Source organism: Manis pentadactyla, chromosome 6, assembly GCF_030020395.1.
Source record: "Manis pentadactyla isolate mManPen7 chromosome 6, mManPen7.hap1, whole genome shotgun sequence".
Lineage (NCBI taxonomy): Eukaryota > Metazoa > Chordata > Mammalia > Pholidota > Manidae > Manis > Manis pentadactyla.
This window is the reverse complement of record NC_080024.1, coordinates 87,499,054-87,507,157: the sequence shown is the minus strand read 5'-3', so window position 1 is coordinate 87,507,157 and position 8,104 is coordinate 87,499,054. Positions and strand designations below refer to the sequence as shown.

The window sequence follows — 8,104 nt, the reverse complement described above, 5'->3', positions numbered from 1 at the left end:
ATGTTCATAGAGCAACTGTACAAAACTTGAGATCAGCAGGAATTTTCCACTAATTAACTTGTTATTTACCTCACCCCTCTAAGTATCTCTAAAGACACCAAACAACCACACTCAGTCACCCATCTTAAATTCACACTAGTTCTTTTGATATGTTAAGGTCATCTTTCTTAGGAGAGACGGTTTCTGTGGAGTAAAAAGTTGGCTCTTATAGCTCACACACCTCAACAAACAAAAAGCATATAATCCAATTAAAAAACGGGCAGAGGTGCTGAGTAGACAGTTCTCTAAAGAAGAAATTCAGATGGCCTACAGACACATGAAAAGATGCTCCACATCGCTTGTCATCAGAGAAATGCAAATTAAAACCACAATGAAGTATCACCTCACACCAGTAAGGATCGCTATCATTGAAAAGACAAACAACAAATGTTTCCTCCTTCAGATCTAATGAGGTGATTTTGCAAACTGGGCAAACTAATTTAGCATGCAAGGACAGTCATAACACAGTAAAAGGCAAGAGTCTGTACCCTGTCCATGGAATACGTGGCAGTGCGTGTGAAGTAGTTTGGAATTGGGAAAAGTGCAAAGGAGTCCAGCCGGCTTTGCATGCTTGGCCAGCCTGAGGGCCCCTTCCCTGGGGAGCCCTTCCCATAGGGGAACTCCCACCTCCTTCTCTGGAGGGTGGGGCTGAGCCCCCAGCATTTAGGAGGAGCTTGGCTGCTCCCTCGTTCTTCTCCAGGAAGAGGAGCAGAATGGGGCCGTTTACATTGAATACAGGGTGACAGGCTTGCCCTGCCAAGTGCGACCCACCAGATAATTCATGTTTCAATGTAGAAACTATTTAGTATAATATAAATTAAAATCGGTGTTCACATAACCCACCAGGGAATGCTGTGGTCCATGGTATCTCAGCAACTATTGAAAAGAGAGAAAGAAAACCCCAATACCACCTACTCCATCTGTAAACCACGTGGTGTGTGGACTGTGGACTCACCCCCTACAGGGCGCTGCCCTCTCCTTGCGATGGAGTTACCTCCCTTTGTGTGTTTCCAGGCTGCTGGTGCCACTTGTTCTCGGTAAGAGCATAACTACTCTGCATTTACAGGTCTTTGCACAACCGCCCCCGTTGAGATGGATTCACTGTATTCCTGCCATGATGGCTTGGGGAGTGGGGACACCAATGCACATGGCAGCCATACCCAGGGATCCAGCACAGCTCCCGCTTGCTGTGGCAGACAGTAAATCCAGGGATGTTTCTCCTGAACCCCACTTCCCTCACTTTTTGAGGTCTGAATGTGTATATAGAGTAACATTTAAGATGTCTGTGCAGCAGAAGAGGCCAGCACAGCTAGAAACGTCTGACCAGAAGGCATCATTTTTAGCTGCCTAAAGGGCTGGAGGGTCCCCAACATTCCCTCTGTTGTCAAATCCAGCAGTGGGGGACAGCAGCCCCTCCCAACCAGGAAAGAGACACACCCTCAACCCCAGCTCGATCTGGTGTTGCCAATAGGATGTAAAGCCATTGGGAACCTAACCAGACCCAAACACTGACCCTAACTTTAATCCTAATCCCAACTCTAACCCTAACCATGATCCTAAACCTGACCTTAACCCTGACCCCAACCCCAACCCTTCCAGCTGACGCTCTCTGAGCCTGCCAGTGTGAGCCAGGCTAAGGCTGGAAGGACTGCCGCAGTCGGCTCAAACGGCCGCACACAGAATCACACCACATGAACACACTGTGATTATCCAAGTCCCCATTTCGGTTGGATCGTTACTGGTACTGGGTGACTTCTAGCCCTGACAGCCCCTCTCACAGTATTCACGGTGGGCACGATTGGTGCCTGGGTGGGGCCGCCACCTGCTCTGTCCAATATCTGCACTGCGTTCTGCATGTGGGACCCAGGCAGAGGTGGAGAACCATTCAGAGAGCTGCCCTCCAGCCTTTTCAGCCCATCTTCGACCCTTCACCTTCACCTTTGGCTCAGCAAACACTGCATGTGTTTTGCCCGACTCCCTATGTGAACACTGCTCCCCTCACCTAAGACCCAGATTCCTGTGACTAAATCTTCCTGGTTCATCCCACTTCCCACTCTGCAGCAAGGCTTGCTGGATCCCTACTCTCCAAACACTCCGACCCAAGGACCATCCTCCCCATGGCGCTCGCTTGTAGTCACTCATTTGCTGCTGGCTTGGCCGCACCTGCAGACACCGTTGGGGTGGGAGGTACTGTGTGGCCCTGCCCACTCCAAAGACAGAGGCATGGGCATGGCACTCACCTCGTGTCCTCTAAGGAGAGCCTGGTGGCCGCCCATACCCCCTTGCAGATGGTGGGGCCACCTGCAGAAAGACACCCGGTCATCCGCAGCCCTGGCCAGTCACTGGGGGCAGACCGGCAGGGATGACGCAGCTGTGTGTTTCATCGGCCAGGACCATTGGGGACCAGGGTTCTCTGATGATGACATTAAACAGAACCACCTCATAAACAGAAGCCAGCTCATGCCCTGGCCTCATTAAGGTGTGAAGACGAGTGTGTCTGAAAGCTGAATGCCCACTGTGCATCAGAAGCACTCGTTCAAGTGCAGGGAGGCTGTGCTCCCGTGATGGGGCACCCCGCCCCTCACAGTGGAAGGGCTTCCTGCTCTGTCTCCCATGCACCCTTCTTCCCACCTGTCCCCCCTTTGGGCACACTCCAGGAATGTGAGTTCAGTACAGTTTTAAACCAGCTTCCTGGGTCCCAGAAATGGTAATGTGTGGCTGTTGGAGTCTCCTAGAAAAGCTCGCCCCAGTGTGACCTGAGTGCACCCTACAGGGGGAGCAGGGGTTCTCTGAGCTGAAAAGTACCCCCCAGGTCAGCAGGGAGGGGACAGGTCAGGGGTGGGAGGGCGCTGGGAAGCTTACCCCATCCAATCAGGAGGTAGGCTGTGAAGCAGCGGCCGGGGAGCATGGCCACCAGGAGGGCATGCAGGTGTAGCCCCTCGGCCAGCAGCCAGTAGAAGCTGGACATGATGCAGTCCTGGAAGAGCACCAGACTCAGCTTGCAGCCAACCTGTAGGGTCACACACCAGCATGGGCATGGCCCTGAGCGCAGCACATGGTAGGCCAAGCTGCCCCCTAGCACCACACCCACGCTGCTGTGAGTAGAGGAGAGAAAGCAGGGAGTGGATGTGCACAGCCCCCACACGTGCTGGCACCTCAGACAGCCCCAAGAGTTGTGCTCAGGGCTCCCAGCCTCCCTCCCCGCTCCCCATCCTCCACTCAATCCTCCTCCCTCTGTTCTTCCCAAGATCCACTCTTAAAAGGGATGAAAAAATAAAGGGAAAGCAAGAGAAACCAGCAATGATTTCTCCAGGAGTTTTGGAATGGTTTTCTCTGGGGAGAAAATTGCACAGGATATAAAGCATATATATTTAAATACAATCTCTCAGGCCTTCGTATAATAAACGAACCAGGTGTCCCAACTTCACACGCAAACACTAAATTGCTGTTTTAATCATTAAATTTACTTAGGAGTTCTGAAAAAAAGGATTTTAATTTCTGTCCTCTGTTTCTGCAGCCTCCCTCCAAAATTACCGTGTGGCTGTGCTTCTGTAAGTCCATATATGTGGATACACTTTCACGTTTATGTGGATACACTGACATGTACATGTAGGCATGGACACGTGGGAAGAATATGCTTACATAATGCAGACACACATGGCGTGGATATGCTCACATGTGTGTGGGCACACACACAAGGCAGATGTAGATACTTTTATATGGCATGTGGATGTATGTTTATATCCACTTACATACATACTTGTGGGGTGCTTAAAGGGACCCTGTCAGGCTGCAAGGACTTTGGCTGGCAGCCCTCAGCCCTCCAGCCTGCCCGCCTCCCACCCAGGCCTCTGAGGAACAGCACAGGGAAGTGGCACTGCTTACTGGGGCTGGGACCCGGAGTCCTACTGCCAGAGCCCATGGGCACAGAAATGTACGTGCTAACAGCCATGAACATGGGAAACTCACTCCATAGACTGTCAGTGGGGCAGGCATGCAGTTGGGCTAGGTGTGGACGGGGAGGCACACCCTGCCGGACCAGCAGAGGCTGCAGCTGCATGTGGCAGGTAGAGCTGCCAGCTCTCTGGCCTTTGGGAAAGTGACCCAGTTCTAAGTGTGAGTGTTCACTGCACTGCTTCCCTGCAGAGCTCCATCTGACAGAGACGAGGCGCCACACGTGAAGATGGGTGTGCCAGCAGGAACATGGTACTGAGGCTGTGCCTGCTTGGTGGGATGTCACAGCCACATGCTGGGCTGCAGTGCCAGTCAAAGGAAACACTGACACTCCCTGGGCTTGGAGGATTTCTACGATGTCCTGTTGAATAAGGAAGAGTATGCAGAAAAATGGTCTTTAAGATGATTCCATTTTCTTGGGAAAAGTGTAAATACTGTGTCTGCAACTGGTCTATTTTCTCATTCAACATCACCACACTCAAGGACCGCAGGGGCCAGGGCATGGCACTCCCAGCAAGCCTCATCCTCGGGGGCTTCAAACCACACCCCTCAGGGTTCTCTACAGCATCCCAAAGATGCGAGGGCAGAGCCTGCCCAGGCCAGTGGTGAGAGCATCACTCCTGACCTGCCCAGCCCTGGTCTGCAAGCCCCCCAGACATGCACCAGGGAGGATGGGAGGAGCCTGCCTTGGCTAGGGCTGCCACCATGGGTCAACATCCAGTACTGTTGTTCACGTTCTCTGGAGTGTGGTTTTCCAGGGCAGTTGGATAAAAACCAGACAAACCAGAGCAGAGGATCAAGTCCAAGTGCGTGCACGGCTGGAGACCCTGGGAAATGGCAATATCCAGTTCCCTTTGTGATACAAGAGGCCCAAGTCCATGAATGGAACAGGAAAAGCTGTGTGTCTCCTGGGCTGCTGCAGGTAAGGTTTTCTGTCACACCTGGACGTGCGTGTCCACTCCAGGCCCTACGGGAATGTAAGGTGGTTCTCTGGTCCCTGGGAGCTTGGTGACATCTGTAGTTGCTGATTATGAGCAAGCAAAACAGGACATTTTTATGAATGTGTGAAATACCATTCATACAGCTATGGGGCCAGCACAGAAAGTGGGCCTCAGCACGGAGTGTGCCTGATACTGGAAACCCCAGCTTGCACTCAGCCTGCAGCAGAGTTGTGCATCTTGGTGATTCCTGCAGGGTGGTTTCTTGGGTCCTATTCACAGCTGCTCCTCACCTGAAGACGTAGGGCTCCCACAGCACCACACAAGCCTCAGGCAGTTGGTCCTTCCAGGCATGGATGCAAACACAGGAACTGAGTCTGAAGGGTGCATGTAGTGGGCACCTCACCCGCTGTGCCCCTTTGCTCACTTCCCTTCCTCCTAACCCCTGTGTCCTTTGGGCTGTGGCCAATGTGGCAGCTCGGTGGGCCCAGGACCCTCACCCAGCCTACAGCCTGGCCCTGTGATGTACATGCTCTTCCCAGGCCAGAGATGTGGCCAGCTCAGAGCTGAGCAGCTGCGCCCCTCCTGAGCCAGGGACTCAGGCCCTCAGGGATGGCCTTGGAAGCCTGGGCTGGGGCTCAGAGCATGCCCAGGGGCCCCACATGCCATGTGCTCTGGTCTCAGTGAGAATGACCTGTGTGTCCCACGCATGCCCTCTGGCAGCTGGGCGATCCCAGACAACCCTGGGCTCAGAAGCAGCCATGGCATGTAGGGCATGCAGGTGGAGGTGGTGGGTGCTGGGGGTTTCTGAAAAGGAACAGGCTTTTTCATGCCTTGGCCCATCTGCACACCCTGAGGAAAGACATCAGTGCCTCACTGGGGGACCCGCCCCAGATGCTCTACTTGGGGGGAATGCGTTTGTCTAAACCCAGCTGGGAACAGAAATATCTAAAAATCATAGATGAAAGAAAGGCTCCTTCTTCCCATCCCCATGTGGGACCCGAGTGTCCTGGCTGATGAACTCACTCAGGGCTCTGCACCCATGAAGGGGTGATGACAGGGAACAGCCTTTCTCCTCTCTGGGCACTGCTCTCACCCTGCTCATGCTCTGCACTGTTTTCCTGCTGCCCCCACCCTCCCTTCCTCTCCTGGCACAGGAATCTTGGTGGCATTTTGTGCCCTCCCCTCTGCTCCATGCTCTGGGGATGGTGAGAGGAGGCACCCCTGCCTGCTCCATCCCAGACGGTGGTCCACAGAGCTGCTGGGACTGCCCGAGCGGCCCCACAGGTGTCTCAGCTGGGCCATGGGCCTGCAGTCAGCCAGAACGCAGCCTGAGCCCAGTCAGCAATGACACGCCACGGGTGGCTGGGCTTCCCTCAGCCCCACATCCTCATTTACCAAATTTGAAAATTTCTCTATTGATGGTCGCTGGGCACCATTGACAGGGTCCACAGGCAAAGTCCAGCACAGGAAGGGGCTCCAGCCATGGTGGGGGTGGTCCCATCCACAGGGGTGGCAGAAGGCTGGTGGTGTGCCAGCAGGGCAGGTCACCCTTGGCTACCCCCCAGGTGCTGTCCCTCCCCCATCCCTTGGTGAGGAGCTGGTCAGGACTGTCCCCATGGCAGGAGAGGGTTGAGATGCAGCTCATGGTCCAAGGCCTGCTGTTCGTGGCTCTGTGACAGTTGGTGGAGGTGGCAGGCTCCTCCGAGCTTTGGGGCCATCCAGGGAAATGCTGGCAGTTCCTCAGGGGAGGCCAGCCCTTGGCATACACAGAGACTCCCCAACTTTCTGGGGTGGGATTTGTGGGCTCCTGGGTGTGACAAGAGTGCCCATGGGTTGTGAGCCGATTATCCCCCCAGACATGTTCAGCTGCAGCCTGATGGCACAGCTGATGCTCTGTGGTGTGGAAAGGGGTTTACTGTCTTAAAATCAAATCAGTCCACATTCTGTCCAGTGCAGAGCAACAGTGTGGCAAAGCCATCTGGCAGGAACATGAACCGCTCCAGCATCCTGGCTCCTTGCAGGAGAGAGGAGCCGACCTCAAGAAGCCCGATCACGTTAGGGGCAAGGCACCAGAGCCCAAATGCCTGCCAGCATCCAGAGGACACAGGAGCCACACAGCGGAGAGGAGTGAGGAGGCGGCCTGCGTGCAAGGAGCTTGATAAGCACTACACCACAGTGGGCTTGGTGTGACAACTGGGTAGCGTGCTCCCTGAGCGTGGTGGCCGGAGAACCACGGGGCAGCAGGGGCCACCCCACCACCGCCTCTGTGGGAGCTGGTGACTGACACGGGTGCCCTTGTGCCTAAGGGCTGAGCCCACACTCGCTCACAGATGTGCAGCTGGGCTCCCAGCGGGCTCAGGGCACTGATGGGAACATCTCCCACACAGAATCAGGGAGATCTGGGGACAGAACGATGGCTCTGTGCTCGTCCCTTCATGTCAGGGTTTTCCAGCACGGAACTGCTGCTGACAAACTCTGGAATGGGGGTAGGGGGCCCAGCCAGCCACCTGCCTGTGTCACCCCCTTGTCTCATCTGCAGAGCTTGACCTACTCTGGGCCCCCACACTATGGCCAGGCCCGTTTCTCAGGCCTGAGCTTGACCTCTTGGAGGCTGTGTACCAGCTGCAGGACTTCATCACAGGAAGTGGGGATTAGGGGAGGGGTGGGTCGCTGAGCAGGGAGGTTGGCAGATTCACTGCCTACAGTCCACCCCCCACAGCAAAAGGACTCTGCCCAGATGGGTGGACTTACCCAGGAGGACTGTTGGTCGGGGCAGTGCAGCGTGCTGCAGCTGGAGTACAGAACATTATCCTTGACCAGCACCGAGACGACTCTCAGGATGAAGGAGAGGAACAGGTTCAGGTGGCTGTGGATGTGGGTACATGCCGCCTCCTGGGGGAGAGATGTATTGTAACCCATTGATGCAGGGGCACTTTGACCCTAAGGCTTCCTTCTTTTTTAATGGAAGCTAATAATTATCTGACTACTCCCTAGGGTATATCAAGGATGTTTTCCGTTTTGTATTATGACAAATATTTTTGTACATGAAACTTTACCCTAATTCCTGATGAGCTCCTCAGGTCAGAGCCCTCAAACTGTACCTGAGAGTGAAAGTATGAACAGCAGGGTCTGGCCCAGGCCTGTGGGGCATGTGCACTCACTTCACTGTT

At 54.4% G+C, this 8,104-nt stretch overlaps 1 pseudogene; it reads right to left on the bottom strand.

The window, feature by feature from the left end:
* Positions 1–818: 818 nt before the first annotated feature.
* Positions 819–7,853, bottom strand: LOC130684195 (vasoactive intestinal polypeptide receptor 2-like; annotated as a pseudogene).
* Between the last annotated feature and the right edge of the window lie 251 nt (positions 7,854–8,104).